Raw genomic sequence first — 17,968 nt, 5'->3', positions numbered from 1 at the left:
CAAGTGTCATCTCCTGGTGCAGATCAGGTGCTGTCTGTTAGCCACTTGCCAGTCTTGTAGGCAATCCACCCAGGTTTCAGTGTAAGCATGGATTTTGCAAATGCCACAGGTCAGGCCCCCCAATGCCTGGTTCATTTGCCAGGTGGGTCTCCTTAAGAGTTGTGTTGTATGAATTTTGTATGAAGGGAACAACAAATAAGTGAACAAAAGTAACTGAACTAGAACTTGGTGCCCAACAACACGGAGTTGTTCAGGCAAACCTGTATCCTCAAGGCCTGGTCTGGCCATTAGGTATAGGGTTCAGCAACAGGCTGGAGCCCTTTATCAATTCTTTGAGGGTGGTGAAGACTGACAGTGGGTAGCCGGATTCCGCTCCCACCAATGGTGCGGGACTTTAGCAGCAGCAATCGTTAGTGATTCACACTTGACTAGGGTCACGGGATGCCGGATGGTAGTGGTGTATCTCGTTCACGGTAGGTGGGGTACTATTTAAGAGCTCAGAGTTTGTAGTTTCCCAGTTTCCCTTGGCACGCTTGTTATGCGTCTTGTGTATCATGAGGTTTCTAAGCGTGGACCAAGGGATCGAACCTGTGTTGCTCCGTGTCGTCTTGCTTCCAAGGCGAGCATGTTGCCCCTAAGCTATCCTCCCGAGACACTCTGCCTTTATAAAGGATTTTGAGTCTTGCAGGATATAGGAGCATGTACTTGAGTCCCAATTGTCGTAATCCTGCTTTTATGGGTATGAATGAGTTCCTGGGCCTTTGGACTGTTGGTGTGTAGTCCGGGTAGATGGCGATCATAGCGTTGCCTCGCGTTATTTCACCCCTGACTCTAGAGTATTTTAGGATGACTTCCCTGTCACGGCAGTTGAGGATCCTGGCGATCATTGGTCGGGGGTGTGACCAGGAGGGGGGGGGGGCTTTTTTAGGAGGGATCGGTGGGCCCTTTCAATAGCGAATCCCTGCAAGAGCGTGCCTGGCACAATTGCTTGAAGCAGCAGGTTTTCTACATATAAGAGGTAGGGTCTGATCCTTCAATCCCTTCTGGTATACTAAGTACCTGCACATTGTTTCTTCGTGACCTGCTCTTTGCATCTTCCGCACGTAGTTCCAATATGGAGTTCCGTTTTTCAAGTTCTTTGACCCTCATTTCTAGGTCCTTGGTGGAATCTGATGTTTCTTTCAGGAGCGTTTCGGCTTACATGACTCCTTCAGCTAGCTGTCTGACATCTTGCTGTAGTAGCTGTATGTTGATTTTGACCTCTTTTCTATCTTTGTTTCCAGGGACGAACGCAGGGCCACTATAACTGCAAGAACCCGGTTCTCTTGTGGGGGCCTGCTGCTGGCCCATGCTTTCGGCTTGCATGGGGGTACTGTTTTTGCCCTGCACCATGAATGATTCCATGGTCATTGGTTTGTTCTTGCTTTTGGTGGGCGACATTATGTGGTATATTCATGGGAGGGATATGTCCACGGCGACCTATCCCACTGTTAGGATGGTGTAACACATGTATGCTACCAAGTGCTACTCTGTCTGGTGTCGGCATAGTGATCCTGCATGTGCCGCCGCAGGGATGTGGTGGTGTGGGGTAGGTGGGCTCCCAGGTGGACGGGGCCTCTGGGTGATGCGGGGGATCTGCCGACTGGTGTCCTCTTTTCCGGAGGTCTAGGCGCCTTGTACAGGCTACCAGCGTAGTAAAGTGTAATGTGGGGTCAAAAGCTCCAAGTCTGGAAGCGTTTACTGTTAATTTCCAAATTTGTATACCTGCATGATTGCCCGTGCCTTCAGCAATCTGACTGGGCAGGTAAGTGCGCCAGTGGTCCTATGTTGCAGGGCCTGGGTTGTACCACATTTCCCCGGGTCTTCTGATCAGTGTCTGCGGGGCACAGAGGTTGTGTGGTCCGGAACCATAAACAGGGGCACAGTGGACAGTACGCAGTTGGTGTTTAAGAGGGGGTAGGTGGTGTATATGTTCCTCCTGGGGCCACCATGCCCAGGTCCTGCCCCTCCCCCACAGCTACCTAGTGCCACTACTGGGATCCATGTAAGTATGGAGCCCCGGGCGCCACAGTAGTCAGAAAGCCACTCACCACGTTTCAAAGGTGAGGGATGCAGGTCCTGTGTTCCGCCATTTGGATCTCAGACCGCTGAGAGTGGGGGTGGGATTCCGGGTCGTACTGTACCTACAGGGCCACCAGGTGTCCAAAGGAGGATCTTCTCTGCATCTGTTCTCCAGTCGCAGCGGTGCCAGGAGCAGCCCGCACGGCGGTGCTCCGTTAGGTACTTCAGGCACTCTGGTCTGCCTTGATGTTCCGTCAGGATCGGGCCGCGGGCGTCCACCGCAGGCCGCAGCAACACTCCTTAAGCAGCATCCAGGGTGGCCGTGGCAGGGAACAGCCATTAACCCAAAAGGGAGAAACACCTTATTAGCTGGTGGGGCCGGTGTCCCTCACAGGCTGCGTTGTAGCTCTCTCGCACACCATAGTGGCCATCTTGAGGCGCAGGGTGCTCCAGTTCCCTGGCTGAGTAAGGTTTGTTGGGTGGAGGGTAGTTTTCCCCACCGTGCAGTGTATTTTGAAGCAAAGTTTATTTGTTCTGATTGCCGCTTGCAGGATTGAATCAGGATCTCGGCAGGAGCTACACCTAGCCGCTTCTCACCCCATCGGCGCAGGCATGCCCCTCTACCGACAGCACCACCGCCATGTTTTACATAAACAGGGAGGCACGCACTCTCTAGGCCTGTCCAGGCTATAAACGATGGAAGTGGAACATGTTCCTAACCTCTCAGACACTCTAAGCAGATACTCTCTACCAGAAGAACATAAGTGGCAACTCAACAGAGAAATTCTAGATGGAATCTTCTCCCAATGTGGTAATCCCATAAACACGCAATGCCCAGACTTCGTGCCCAGGTTTCCCCAACCAGGGTCCAAGTGGAACGCCCTGTGTATGAACTGGTTAGGGAAATTTGCTTACGCTTTTCCTCTGATGCCACTCTTCAGCAGGATATTGCACAAAGATGCACCAGGAACAAGCTAATCCTGATTGCTCCTATGTGGGGGAGACAACCTTGGTTACCACAACTGCTCAAATTGATGATGTGCAACCCGATCAAGCTCCCGTGCCCGTACAACATGATTACACAACACAAGGGAGTATCTCTCCACCCTCGTCCTCAATCTATGAATTTGGCAGCCTGGCTGCTGAAATCATAGAGTTTGGCCACTTAAATCTTCCACAACGGTGAATGGCTTTCCTAAAGGAGACACGGAAACCCAACACCAGACACTCCTACTTCAACAAGTGGAAGAGATTTGTGATATGATGCGTGTCACAATCCAATTAATCCAATCGAATTTTCCCCAGCTAACATTCTACATTACATGAAGTACACCTGTCGGCTCTATCAGCTTACACCACTTGACAGAACAGCGTCCTGGTGGAAAGTTCCTGTCATTAATGCATTCATGGAAGGGGTAAGGAGGCTATACCCTCCCATCTCTAACCCTCCACTGGGTTGGAATCTTAATATTGTGCTCTCCAAACTCATGGAACCACTCTTTGAGCCTATGCACAAGGCCAGCCTAAGACATTTAACTTACAAAACTGTATTCCTAGTAGCCATCACCTCTATAAAACGAATCGGCGAGCTACAAGCTTTGTCCATACAAGACCCTTTCTCCATAATCCACAAGGACAAAGTTGTCCTCAGAACAAACCCTAGGTTTTCACCTAAGATTAATTTCAAAGTTCCATGTTAATCCATTTATAGAGCTTCCTACCATCTTTCATAATCCATCTAACTCAGCTGAAAGAAGCCATCGTACACTTGATGTGCAGAGGGCGGTCTTGTACTATGTAAGCACAATTATATCCTTAAGGAAAACAGACCAACTCTTTGTTTCCATAGCACCTGGGAGAGAAGGTGATCATGTAGCAAAAAACACCATCTCCAGATGGATAGTCAAATGCATACAGCTCTGTTCTTTATCCAAAAGACTTTTACCTTTCACTCCCAGGGCTCACGCTACCGGAGCTACCTTAGCCTTCATTGCAAACGTCCCTCAAGACGCCATCTGCAAAGCTGCTACATACAGTTCCCTTCAGACTTTCACACAGCATTATTGCATTGACACTCACTCTAAAGCAGATCCATAGGTGTGCAAAGCAGTTCTAAAACATCTATTTGCTGCTTTACCTTCTCACATCCCACCTCCTTCTCGAGATACTGCTTACTAATCTATGCAGAGCATGTGATCTAAGCAGATCCAAAATTCTCAGAAGAGATACATTACTCACCGTAATCGTATTTCTGATGCTTGCATCTGCTTAGATTCACATCCGCCTGCCCTACCTCCGTTCTTGAGTCGAAGGCGCTCAGATGTTTCTGCTTCATCACATCTGTACTCACGCTGCATTGCATGCAATCTCATGTCAGAAACAATCTGAAGGACCTCGATGCATGAAGGACCATGGGTACAGTAAACATCACACTAGGAATAGTATTGCTAACCGGCTTTTCTGACGTCCGTTTTCGCGTTTCGAAAACAAATCTTGTAATACTCTGCGACTACCACTAGACGTATGCCTATGCAGAGCATGTGAATCTAAGCAGATACAAGCATCAGAAATACGATTCCGGCGAGTTATGTATCCCACATATATTCACTGAAATAACTTTAGCTAAGGTGTAGTTATGATGCACAGGTTTAAAGCAACAAAATCCTTAAAAATCAACGGATGTGGGAAGTCATGACTAGCTTAACTTGACGTGTTTCTGTTGATGTCCCCTATAATGCCATGTCCCCCATAATGCCATTTGCATGTCATTGTGAATCCCTTCTCTTATAATGGGCTTTGCAACGGGAACCCGCCGAGTTAAGCTGGTCATGACTTCCCACATCCTCTGAATTTCAAGGGTTGTTGGTGCGTTAAAACTGCCCAACTTAACTTTTATTATATTTTCTTTCAGTGAATTTCAAGGGTTTTGTTATACCATCATTTTTTAATGGGCCACTAGCCATGGCCTTTGGCCATGTGCACTGTACATGTTACCCCAATATGTATGTTTTGGACCCAAAAAGAGTCCACTGACTTTCGGCCATGGCTACTGTAGCTGTAAAATTCCACTATTTTTGTATTAATCTTATTTTTAACTTTTATTTAAAAAACGTTTTTGCTATAACGTTTATATTAGCAATGGACTATAAATAACAGAGTATTTTGAAAATATTTGCAGTTATTACGTGTGATGCAGTTTCATTCCGTTACAACCCTGCAAAATAACCCAGAATGTGCAAAAATGTTCACGCTCTGAACTTTATCCCAGCCACACCCCTCAGTTCCCCCCAAACTCCCCAATTTGACATGCTGTACTCTTTCCCCCTCCCCACTTCTTGCCTGATGCCATTTCATCCTTTTTCTTCCTCCAAAAGGTTTTTTTGTTTTTTTCTTTTCATTTTTGGATACTCGTGAACATTTCAGAAATGTTCAGGAATCTCTTGAATCAAGCCAAAAAAATTGCAGCTTTTTCAGTTGTGTCATGCAGTTTCATTCCCTTATAACCCTGCATATGCAAAATAACCCTAAATATGCCAAAAAAATGAATATGCAAAAATAGCCCAGAATATGCAAAAATGTTTGTGCTTGACATGGTGTCCTCTTCCTCCTCCCCACCTTTAGCCTTATGCCATTTCATCCCCCAAAAAGTATTTTTTCAACTTTTCATTTTCGGATATTCGCGAACATTTCAAAACGTTTGTGAATATCTCTTGCATCGAAACAGAACAAAATCACAGATTTTTCATTTCTGAAAAGCTTCTTTGCTGCAAAGCGCTATGGGAGATGTAGCTGCAATGTTGGACGAAGGGGGCACCCCCTTCTCTGTCAGATATTTTAACAACTACTGGACGGAATAACCCCAGACCTCTCCCAGAAATTGAATCAATGGTTTGTGCCCAAGTTGTTTTGTACCTGGTCCAATTCCATCCCGCGGTTTCTGTTGTGTGCTGGAGCAAAATGTGAACTTTTTCTCTAAGGATAACTAATGTGGGTTAGGCTGAAATATTGTTTTTTTTTCTCCTTTCTTAATAACTTTGTATTTTTTTATTGGGAATTTCCAGACTGGGCTGGTGATGGCAAACCTTTTATTTGCAAAATGTTTGCCAAGTCCGTGTTGCGTGTCAAATGTTGTTAGCAATTTATTTTTCAGGTTTCCTGTGTATCTCAATACTCAACTATAGTGCGGCGACTGTCTCCTTAAGTAGATTTACCAACTGGAAACAAATAATGTGCTACGTTTGGGAACTGCTGAGGAAATTATGGAAGAAGCTGGGCAGAGTGCATTCGGAAAGAGGGAATAAGCAATCCCTGACAGTGATTCGAGACAAAAGGGGGGGGGGGCAACCTATCCAGGCAGCCAGGCAGATTGGACAATCAAAGTAATCGGCCACCATATAAAACTGAGAAGTGTGCCGCAGACTGGGTTACTAACTTGGGAGTGGAGCAGGTGTCAGGGTGAGAGCCAGACCATGGGAAACACCAGAAGGAGAAATTGTAGGAAGAGGGATCCAGAGCCTGTTGAGGGCTACAGAGCAGACCCTAGCGAACCAGGAATTGCTAAGATCAAGAGACTATTGAGGGCTTTAGATCAGACCCTGGGAGGGACCATAAACAGAAAAGTAGAAAAGACCAAGAAGCTGCTGAGAGCTATATCTCAGGCGCTGGAAGTAGAAGTAGAGAAAACAAAGAGCATTCTGAACGCAGTAGTCCAGCGCATAGCCGAGACCAGACAGAGAGGCGAGAAAGCCAAGAGCCTGCTGAGAGATATATCGCCGGTATAATACACTTAACTGTTGTATTGGAGAACTTTACAGCAAGCAGTGGCTTTCCTGCACTTGCAGCGACTGTCTGGCACAGAGCCCTTTGAACCACATTGGTGGCAGACTCTGCGCCCTCTTGGTGAACACCAAAATCTGAGACGAGCACTGAAGCATTGCTTCAGTGACCCACATAAAATGTGTCACCGCCACCCGAAAGCCAGGAGGCAGACGGCATGATGGAACCGAGTTTGCAACAGCGGCTTGGTGGAGCTTGACCGTGCGAAGGAGAAGCCGGCATCGGTAAGTGGCCTTGAACCATTTCTTGAAACTGGCCCACTACATTCATATGGCCTAGGAAAGAACACTACATGGCCTAAAGGTAGTAAAGGCTGTAAAGAGAGGAATAAGGCAAATCCACGTAAGCTCACAAATTACTTTTCCAGTAATAAAGGGGTTACCTTGTGTACTGCCTTCAGAGACCAGCTTGGTTCATCAGTTGCTTGTCTAGGAATCAAACGTACCGAATCTCCACCCTCACTGAAGATAAGTGATCAAGCTGCCTGGGGGTGGGGATGAATCCGGAAATAAAAGGAACAATGTGCAGAGTAATATGGATGATTTGCAACCAACTACAACTAGCAATGAGAGAACTGCGAAACTAACTGTCCATTTGGACAGGTTTGATTTGCTTGACAAAAGTCTACTTAGCAAACGCACACTCCCACTACTAAACTCGACCATTCTGGAGACCAGTCCAGTAGAACTAGTGGAACCGGAGGGAAATCAGGCCGGAATGCCTACGTTAGCAACTTCTAAACTGGATGAGCAAAGGCCAGATGTCGAAAGAAGCCACCCTCAAATGACCCTGATTGTTAGAACGACTGAGTTACTCTCTACTACCTCTCAAGAAGAGAGCATCCAGCCAAACAACTCTCTCATTGTTCTTAAAAATTCAAGCCTTTGACTATCTTTTAACATCCCTGGTAAACCATGGAGAAAGAACTTTCAAGGTACTTGCAGAACACACCCAACTGCTACATATGATTATCAAACACTTCGGTATTAAACCATTTCTTTGTAAGGTAGCCTGTGACATATCCAAACTCATTAGTGTAGAGGAAGTACCTATGATTGGATGGACAGCACAGAGGGTCCCAGAGTATCTTGATTGGAGGCCCAAAATGCGCACCAGAAACTTGCGGGTGAGAGCAATCCGAGGCAACGTGAACACAACCCCTCTGCTAAAGGCACTGCAATGCATCAAATTCTCAATTCAAATAACAGCAAGAAAGGCAGAACAACAAAGAAATTAAACCAAGGGAAAAAAAGCTTATAACCGCAAAGCAGCAAGGATCTAAACCAGTCTAACTAAAGGATGATGGCTCAGAAGAAGTTGTACTCAACCAATACTCCTCACATCGTGGGATCTTCGGAGGGACGTTACTCGCATGCCAAGAAAAGGAAGCAGAAAACAAGGGGAGTTGATAAGCGAGAAAAGGTACTGGAACACAATGGTAATAAAGACCATTCTAATGTAGAGCCACGAGATCTGTAACACTCATTAAAAAAGTTATCCACCGGAATGAAAACCACCAAGATGAAGACCAAAGGGATGAAGATCTTTACAAAGTGGCTACCTATAGGGGAATAGAGGACTCCTTGAAACCCTCAGATATTACTTTATCTGGCCAAACCTAATCTAGCCACCGACCGGAAGCCCGGTATGCAGTGATATCATCAAATAGAAAACAACAAATGGATGTTTAAACAAAACCAACACATCTATTAAAAAACACATTTTTTTAAAAATAAACATATGTGGTTGGGAATAGTAGTTTTTGGGGTGGGGAAAAGAATTAAAAAAAGGGGCATTAGGGAGGCAGACCCCCCAAAAACAGAAAACATTTGTTTGTTGTTTTGTGTTAGTTCAAAATTCATTCTTTGTTTTAGAATTCAATATAATCACATGTAACTGAAGGAAAGCGACCCCCCCTGACCCACTCAATGACACCTCACTTCTTGAAGGCATGGATATTCTTCTTAACGAGCAAGAGGCCTCTAAATCCTTTAAATTTGGAAGGGAGATGATGGCTCGAGAGAGATGAGGTAAAATAAGTTCCTCATCGATACCGCACTCTAGGACGGACACGCGTATTAGTCACATTTAGTGATGAGGACAGAGCTGTCCTTAACACAAATCCATTTGCGTGCTTTGTCGAAGACAGTGACCCAGTGAAGGCGTTAAACATCCAAAGCCTCTTTTGCACAACTACTCGTTTCTCGATTAACTTTTCTGAACCTGCTACTCGATTGTGCATCTGACTGATATTGTCTGACGATATCAAGATTGTCGAGCAGCGGTACCAGCACGGACGACGATGGGGGAAGGAAGTGGAAGGTTTTCTAGGTTGTATACGGCCTTACAAGCCACTACACAAGACGAAAAGATAATTGGGAAAAGGATGTAGGTTTCTTGATTTCGGATAAGAAATTGGTGAAAATGTGGGAGCTGGTAAAAAAAAAATGGTGTCCCGAAATGCGAGATTTTAACTGGTTCATTTCAGTTATTTACATAGGGTATATTTAACACCGGCAAGGCTACAAATGATGAATCCCTGCATGTCACATGAATGTCCACGCTATGGGATGGACCATGCAGGCTTCTGGCATATGATATGGGACTGCCGAGTGATAATTGGGTACTGGGAGGAGGTGGTTGGGCGCCTCAATACACTGTTGGGCAGCAATTATGAGCGTACACCTGATGGGGTTTATTATCAGGGCAGAAGAGACACGAAACAAGGGACAAAATAGTGCAATTTAGGATTGTGTTAACCAAGCAGTGTATTGCAATTTCATGGAAAGGGTCTGGGGCCAGTCTATACGGCCATGGCTTCAGGATGTTCAACGATGGGGTTTTGGCAGAAGTGAAATATCTAAGGAGACCGAGATCTGGAGGGCAAGAGAGGTGTGGAAATGGACTGGAGACAATTGTTAGATGAACCGGTCTCTACCCAGGACTTGAAGCCCCCATGAGAAGAACAAGTGCGGTCTTGCACAGACAGATATAGGACATGGATAACCAATGGATGGAGGGCTCTCTGGGAGTAGAAAGGGGACGTGAGGTAGTGGGAGAGGTTGGGTCACCTTGGATTTCATGGGTTGGAGGAGGGGACATAAAGGGAAAGGGTGCTGTGTATGTATAAATAGTGGAGGGGGGATTGAGCCTTGATATTTTTGAGTGGAACAAGGGGAGACCTACTTTGACTGGTCATGTCGTGTTTTCATTTGTGAATAAATGTGATACAAATGTTTTTTGTTTTTTTAAAAGATTGTGGAGCAATCCAAATCCATACCTCTTGTGGTATCCATCGTGCATTTCCACTCTTCATATGTGGCAGCTTTGTTATTGTCTCACCTCCAGGGTTTCCTGAAAAGGGGATACAATGTTAGCAAAGCGTTTGTTCCATTTATGAGTAACCCCCATCAGCTAACCCTTGTGAAATTAACAAATCCAGGACTACTTTAAACCAACGCCTGGAGGAGAGGATGACTGTAGCGGTTTCTCAGGAGGGCAATAGGAGGACTTTTATTATGTATTTATCGAGTGTGGACCTAGCTTCAAGAAGCAATCAGACACTTTACAGAGGTATACAACAATACAGATACACAACGGTGCACTTTTCAGAGGTAACAGAACAGATCTACAGCAGGGGTAGGATACAGAGGGACACAGAGGAGGGGTACAGCTGTGCAGGCTGGTGGGGATGAGAGGTGCGGCCGGGGGGGGGGGGCAATGTGATGGCCTAAGGTTTTGAGGCGGAGGGACTCCTTGAAGAGGTGGTTTCTGAATTGTCGGAGCGTGGGTCGAATGCTGCTGACTAGTATGAGATTCCATAATCTTGGGGTGTAGGCAGAGAGTATCAGTCTGAAAAGGTCAATGACACTTCCCTCCTTGCAACCCTTTCTGGTCTCGGCGTCTTTCTCCTCGTATTAAACTGCCGTCCTGGAACTGCTGCTTCCTCATGTGCTTTGCATTGCTCAGTGTGCTTTCATGCTCTGCCTTTTATCCGTGTGGGGAAGTGTGGTGGAAGTCAGGTGTGTGTGTAATGATCAGTAATTTCCTGAATTTGCCTGACCATTGTATTGGGACGTCTCAGATATACGGCTCTAGTGTTAGTCCGTTTTTGCTCACGGTGAGCTGTCCGTGAGAAAGTGTTTGTGTCGGGAAAGGGACAGGGGGGGTTGAATTCCTAAGTATCCTACCTGGTAGGGTGGGGAAAAGGTGTTACAGGGAAGGGGAAACCGTGTCTCACCTTTCGGTATCCCACTCACCAAAGACACCTCATCCAGATGATCCTCCCGCACTGGTCCACCCCGAGGAACTGGATCCAAAAAGGATGGCCGGGTCCTGGCCACCTAGATGACAGATCCACGGGGGCTAGCAGGTGAGGCCTTCTGGTTTCTCACATGTGTTAAGTGCTGCTGTCCTTAGTGCAAGACGTATCACACCCTGATGTAAACAGGCATTTATGTGATTCATAAGAATGGATCATTTGGGGGCTGGCAGAGGGTCTAGAGGGACCCTGACTTCTTACTGGAGGCAATAACTAAAAGCGTGTTAGCATAGGACTGCAGTTGGAAATTATCTAATAGTGCCAATGCCATGGCTTTTATTTCTATGTCCGTGTTAGTCATAGCATTAGCCATCTAAACACCATATATTTTATATCTTTGGTGTTAGAAAAAGTAAACAAGTTTGAGAAATAGTGATATACTGGGTTCAATTTCGGGATTGTTTGGCATCAGTTGTTTAAAAGTATGTATTGTTTTAATTTGCACTTTCTGCTCTTCCATTGTGTAGTCAATCTCAGAGGAATAAAACACTTTGTCCGTAGTAAGTTTCATGGCCTTATGTGAGGCAATGTGTCCACACAAAACCTCTTTATCTTCATCTAAGTAGTGTGAGCGCCATGTCATTTCCAGGGTGTGTTTTACTGCCTTAACAGGCGTTGGGTTGGATAAGGAGCAAGTAGCTTGCACTGTTTTTTTTATGTGTTTTTGTTCATCCCAAGGGTGAGGGGCATAGAAATGTTTATCTAGAGCAACAGCTTGAAGTTCCAGGGAGTGGAGATTTCTTTTCCACTATTTGTCTGAACAGTTGGTGTTTTGTTTACCTACTTAAGCTTATAAATGCTGGTTAAAAGGAATTGGGTAATCTGTCCAGGCCATCGGCAAAATTGTATCTGTTCAAACAGCAGTAGATGTGGAGATTATTAGGTCTAAACTCGGGCCCATTGTGTAAGAGTTGGTGAGTCAAAGTTACTCATCAGGTTTATTTTTCTTAGCACGGCAGGACTTTCTGCCCAAATATGAAAGTTGCCAATAACAGTTAAGGCAGGGTATAATATCAGTAGATCTGCAACACTGTCAGTGAAGGATTCCTCAATGGTCGTGGCAGAAAGGAGAAGTTGATACAGAGTATGAAGGACTTCATCAAGAATATCGCGGTACAGGTAAACACAACAGCAAAGTGGCAGAAATGTTATTTCAAAGTTACTGCCACGTTACCTTCCCACTGTACTGTGCTTTGGTGGTGTATTTAGTGGAGGAGTTACCTCGAGGAAAAAGATGACGGTAAATCATCCACTTTACCTCCAGAAATCGATGGAATTACTGCTTGTGATAAGTTATTGAGTCCTGTTGATCCCAAGAATGGGGATATACACTGCGTTGTCACCAGTCGTAATCCTGTGGTGATTGGTGGTAACAATCAATTTTGATGAGAAGTCTGCAGATTTACTGCCAAGCTCATCATGATTACCAATTTGTTACATGGGCTAATTATCAGCATTGATTATAAGAAACATTGAATGGGACAGATATAGTGGCTGATTTTTTATGGATATTGAAATTGAGTGATAGCTGACCTCCCTTTTTAGACTCCCTGTTACAGGCCATGATGTGGAATTGGGCTAGTATTACATCAGGGTTGGGTGCTTCACCTGAATCCAGAATCTCTCAATCTACATGCCTAGCCCTTTAGTAGTTGTGGTATGAAGATTGAGACTTGAGGAGGCAGGCAGGCAAGCTATTCAGATGTATGTAAAGTTTTCATACTTTGTGGTTAATTCATAGGTGCAATGGGAATAGTTCCTGCCAATGCATTGTTGTCCCAGCTTGGGATCTGAATCGTGTTCTGTCCTTCTTGATGGGGGCTTGCTTTGAGCCATTACACTCCATACCTATTGGACTACTTGCTTTAAAAAGACTATTTTAAGGCCATCATGTCAGCTAGGCATGTTAGCCAGCTGCAAGCGCATTTGTGCAAGCCACCACTTCTCATGTTCTTCAAAGAGAAGATTTCTCTGAAAGTCTGCCACAACTTCTTGCCAAAAGTAGCATCCGAATTCCATATCTTGCAGAGCGTGGAGTTACCAGTCTTGTTTCCATCCACCTCCTCGCCTATCTAAGGAAGAAAAGAAGCTTCATAGACTCGACCCCAAGAGAGCTCTGAGTTTGTACGGAGGATGGCCAAATGCTTCCAGGCGAGATGATCCGCTTTTCATTGCCTTCTCCCAGTCCAGGTTGGGGCGGGCATTGACAAAGCAGACAATCTGTTGCTGGTTTATTCTATGCATTTGCAGAAAGCTATGAAAGCAGGAAAGGAAATACTGTTGGTACTGCGTGCCCATTCCACCTTGTGCTTTGAGGCATCTTCTGCCCTTTAGAGGGGCATACCAGTGAGGGAAATCATTCTTCTCTTGTTGGCGTGCGATGATGGAAGAGTTGGTGCTCCAGTGCTTTTCGATGACTGTTTGAAAAATAAAAAGGCAATCGCAATTTCCCAGTTTGTTTGAGGGTCCTTTTTGTTATCTGTCCATTCCTCACACAAAAAAGAAAGGGGAACACATGAATCTAGGTGCCTTTTTTTTCTCTGTATGGGATCTTCCCCCTTGAATTCTGAGCACGGGGGAAAAAAAGGTGCAGAACTGAGTGGGGTGTAGTGTGTGCCTCAAGTACGATTGTGGTAGTCCTGTCTGGAAAGAGGAGTGGCGAGGTTGAGGAGACAACTAAGCCACCTGTCTAATTTTTCCCAGTAGCTGATGCTGAGGGGATAAGCTCTCAAGTTGAGGAATCTGTGGGAGAAGAACCAATAGAAAGAACATTACCAGTGAGTTTTTCTCCTTCTAATCATGTTGCAGGAGTCTAGTGTTGCAGCAACTTAGCTGGTGAGACTACTGGTGCATGGCAATTTTTGGTTGACATCTGCTACACATTAATCAGTTCCATGTAGACATGCCCATCTGGTTAGAAAGGATGCACAGCAAACACCAGTCGAAAATGATACTGCTCTCCAAAGGGTAGGACCTTTGGCCACTGTGTTGGCATCAGGGCACAGTTTGTTCACCTAGAAGACTTGTACAGTTTACATGTTTTTAATTAGATGCAACATGTTTCAGGTGGCGCGAGTGGCTCAGGTGTATATGATCAAAGTCTATAGGCTGTTCAGTTTCTTGCTGGAAGTTAGGTTTTAATTTCCAGTAGGCAATTCTTTCTCTTCACTTTCTCAGAGTTCTTGGAACTTAAACATCAATTCTTCGAAGGCAGTCTTGTTACTCTCTTTTTTGGAAGGTTTTGGAGACGTAGACATCATTTTCAAAGGATAGTCTTGTTACTGTGTCTTTCTCAGAGGGTTTGGGGGATTTGGACTTCAATTCCCAGAGGACAATCTGACTCGTCTTCACTGCATTTCTCTCCAAGGGTTTGGGGGATTCAGATTTCAATTCCCACAATGCATGGTTTCTTGTGATTTACCTTCAGGTGGTGTCATTTTTCCACTGCACTGGTTGTCGGTTTTGCTGCTTGTTTGTATCTGGTAGGTCTCTTACTCTTCGAATACATAAGTGTCTCACTACCCATTCTCTTCGTAGCTGCTCAGCCTCAGAAACCCCCTATTTGCATCCCAAGTCTGCCTCTCTTGTTTAGTGCTACAGGTTGGCTCTGCAAGCGTGGTGTTCACTGCAGTGTGCTCCTTATTAAATCCTTTCTTTTAGTGCTTCTCTGCTTGTGCCAGCAACTCTTTCCTCAGCATAGGCTCTGCATCCAGGACTGTCTCGTTCCCCATTACTTTCACTGCACAGCTTTGTCTCCTGTTTTTCAGCTCACAGGGATCTGGCATGTTCATGACTCTCCATCCTCTGGCCTTTGACCTCCAATCGCTACTCTCTTCTCTTTCAATCGTCTGCAGTTACCTGGGTGGCGGTCTAAAGACAAAAAGGATGGAAAAAAGAATCTCATTGTGGCTAATGGGTCATGGAGGGCACTTCACCACAGGCTCCGACAATGCAGTTTTTCCCCAAGCCTTTGAACAAGGGGTATAATGGATGCTACTCTGAGCAGCCACTGTGCAATCACATTTCTCAACTTTGACCTCCCTTTTACATTTTTGAGTGTGATGGTCTGTGTACAAAGGTCCTTAACTCCTTCTCAATCAGTGGTTTCACCCAGGCTACACCTCAGGCCTCCATTTCTAATGTGCAACTTGGTCTGATTCAGCTGTTGGCTAATTTCCATTTTAGCTGGTTGCACACTTGCATGACTTCCTCAGCTATGAAGTCAACTCTGGAATCTTGTGAATGGAGTTCATTCTCTTTGCTGCTAGTGGATGCCAAAACCTCTGCCATCCCTGTCGTTACTTTCAGGAAAGCTGGTTGACAGCTTAGCTTTAAGAACCAAAAGAGGCTAGATAAAAAATCTAGTCACACAGCCGCTCTCCGTGCCAACCCTACACGGGTGATGTAGTTTAAACATAGATTTAAATGATAGAAATGTAAGTTCTTTTCTTCTAATGCATCAGTTCAATAAAAAAACACCGAATTCCAAGTAGTAGTGGGAGTAATATGTTTATCAAAAACATGAATTCAAAAAGTGAAAAAAAGAAAGAAAAGTCACTAATTGTGTCTTAGTGAGGATTCGGCTGCCACTTCTCGTATTTTAAATAGACTTCATATACCAATGCATTTCGGAGCATATAGCTCCTTCATCAGGGTGAGTCTAATCTAATAACATAAAATAAAAATATAACGCATAACATCAGAGATAACACAATATGTTATCATGAATCACAAAAGTGAAAGAAGGTAAAAAATTAGAAATCACATACCAAAGAACAGATGAGGGTTCAGGTCAGGTTGGAATATGTAATAAAAAATAAAAAATAAAGAGTCAATGGGTGAAAGTAGCGTAAGGAATATGACCATGTAAATAGAGGGAAAATAATGTAAATGGACTCACGAGAAGTGTTTGGCCACGTAGAAACAAGAATCTACAATCTAAAGCAGATGTGTGGTCTGCTGCCGGTAACAGCAGCGTGCAGAATGCAGCCAAATCGATAAAGCTGTAAGAAGCAAAAGTGTGTTTTAAGAGGAGTTAAGAAAGCGCAGTGGCGCTGTGATTAAAAAGAAAAATAAAAATTGTATGTGCAAAAATATATTAGACATAGAAAAAATACTATAGAAAATAGACACCAGGGATAGTAATAGAAAGAACGAACATATAACTACACAGGCACCAAAAATTGCAGCCCATGTAAAAGTAAGGGATAGTAAACATGCATCCCAGCCGTGGTCGGCACCTACCACAATTTTTGGTGCCTGTGTAGTTATATGTTAGATGTTATATGTTCGTTCTTTTTATTACTATCCCTGGTGTCTATTTTCTATTTCTATTTTCTATAGTATTTTTTCTATGTCTAATATATTTTTGCACATACAATTTTTATTTTTCTTTTATCCACTTTTTCTCTTTAATTCACCAGAGTGTTGATAATTGTATCTTTAGCTCCATATATGCCTACATATCTCTTATGCAGTCTCCTAATTGTACGTGCCGCATCGCGCTGCTCTCCCGATGCGATGCGATCACGTGGGTATTTATAGCAGCGTTACCATTAGCAACGCTTGCCTACAGCGATGCAGAACAGCGTTTCTCTAGCCGGCACACACCCTGATTGTCTTCCAGGTAACCATTGAAGACGGTCCTTTTTAATCACAGCGCCACTGCGCTTTCTTAACTCCTCTTAAAACACACTTTTGCTTCTTACAGCTTTATCGATTTGGCTGCATTCTGCACGCTGCTGTTACCGGCAGCAGACCACACATCTGCTTTAGATTGTAGATTCTTGTTTCTACGTGGCCAAACACTTCTCGTGAGTCCATTTACATTATTTTCCCTCTATTTACATGGTCATATTCCTTACGCTACTTTCACCCATTGACTCTTTATTTTTTATTTTTTATTACATATTCCAACCTGACCTGAACCCTCATCTGTTCTTTGGTATGTGATTTCTAATTTTTTACCTTCTTTCACTTTTGTGATTCATGATAACATATTGTGTTATTTCTGATGTTATGCGTTATATTTTTATTTTATGTTATTAGATTAGACTCACCCTGATGAAGGAGCTATATGCTCCGAAATGCATTGGTATATGAAGTCTATTTAAAATACGAGAAGTGGCAGCCGAATCCTCACTAAGACACAATTAGTGACTTTTCTTTCTTTTTTTCACTTTTTGAATTCATGTTTTTGATAAACATATTACTCCCACTACTACTTGGAATTCAGTGTTTTTTTATTGAACTGATGCATTAGAAGAAAAGAACTTACATTTCTATCATTTAAATCTATGTTTAAACTACATCACCCGTGTAGGGTTGGCACGGAGAGCGGCTGTGTGACTAGATTTTTTATCTAGCCTCTTTTGGTTCTTGAGTTCATGAGTCAGGGTGTCTCCAGACTTATTACAGCCAGCTCCTGTAAGCATCCATTCGAACTTTTGTCTAATTTTTGACTCAATTTTTTTTGAGTGCCTAATACTTATATATTGTCTTTCTATTAGTGTAGTGGTGCCCACTTATTTTTGTTATTTGACAGCTTAGCTTTGTCATCCCGAGTGACTGCCCCAGTTCAGATCTCACCACAGCAGGGTTCAACTTCTATTGGAGGGCGGGGATCGTTGGCCACGTGTAGTGCTTACGGACTCTGTACCATACGCTGTTATGGATATCGGGGATAACGTCCTAGTCTGAGGATCTCTGCTCAATTTGGGGCATTCCGACAACAGATTTTTCTGAGTTTCA

The 17,968-nt window shown here is 44.3% G+C and overlaps 1 protein-coding gene across 1 annotated transcript in view; it reads left to right on the top strand.

Annotated features, from left to right (window-relative positions):
• LOC138525759 (uncharacterized) overlaps window positions 1-17,968 on the top strand; it is an 815,930-nt gene that overhangs the window by 778,761 nt on the left and 19,201 nt on the right. The window lies entirely within an intron of this gene.

This window comes from Ambystoma mexicanum, chromosome 7p, assembly GCF_040938575.1.
Source record: "Ambystoma mexicanum isolate Mex_15411 chromosome 7p, UKY_AmexF1_1, whole genome shotgun sequence".
Lineage (NCBI taxonomy): Eukaryota > Metazoa > Chordata > Amphibia > Caudata > Ambystomatidae > Ambystoma > Ambystoma mexicanum.
Note: the sequence above shows the minus strand (reverse complement) of the source record. Positions and strands in the feature narration are given on the sequence as shown.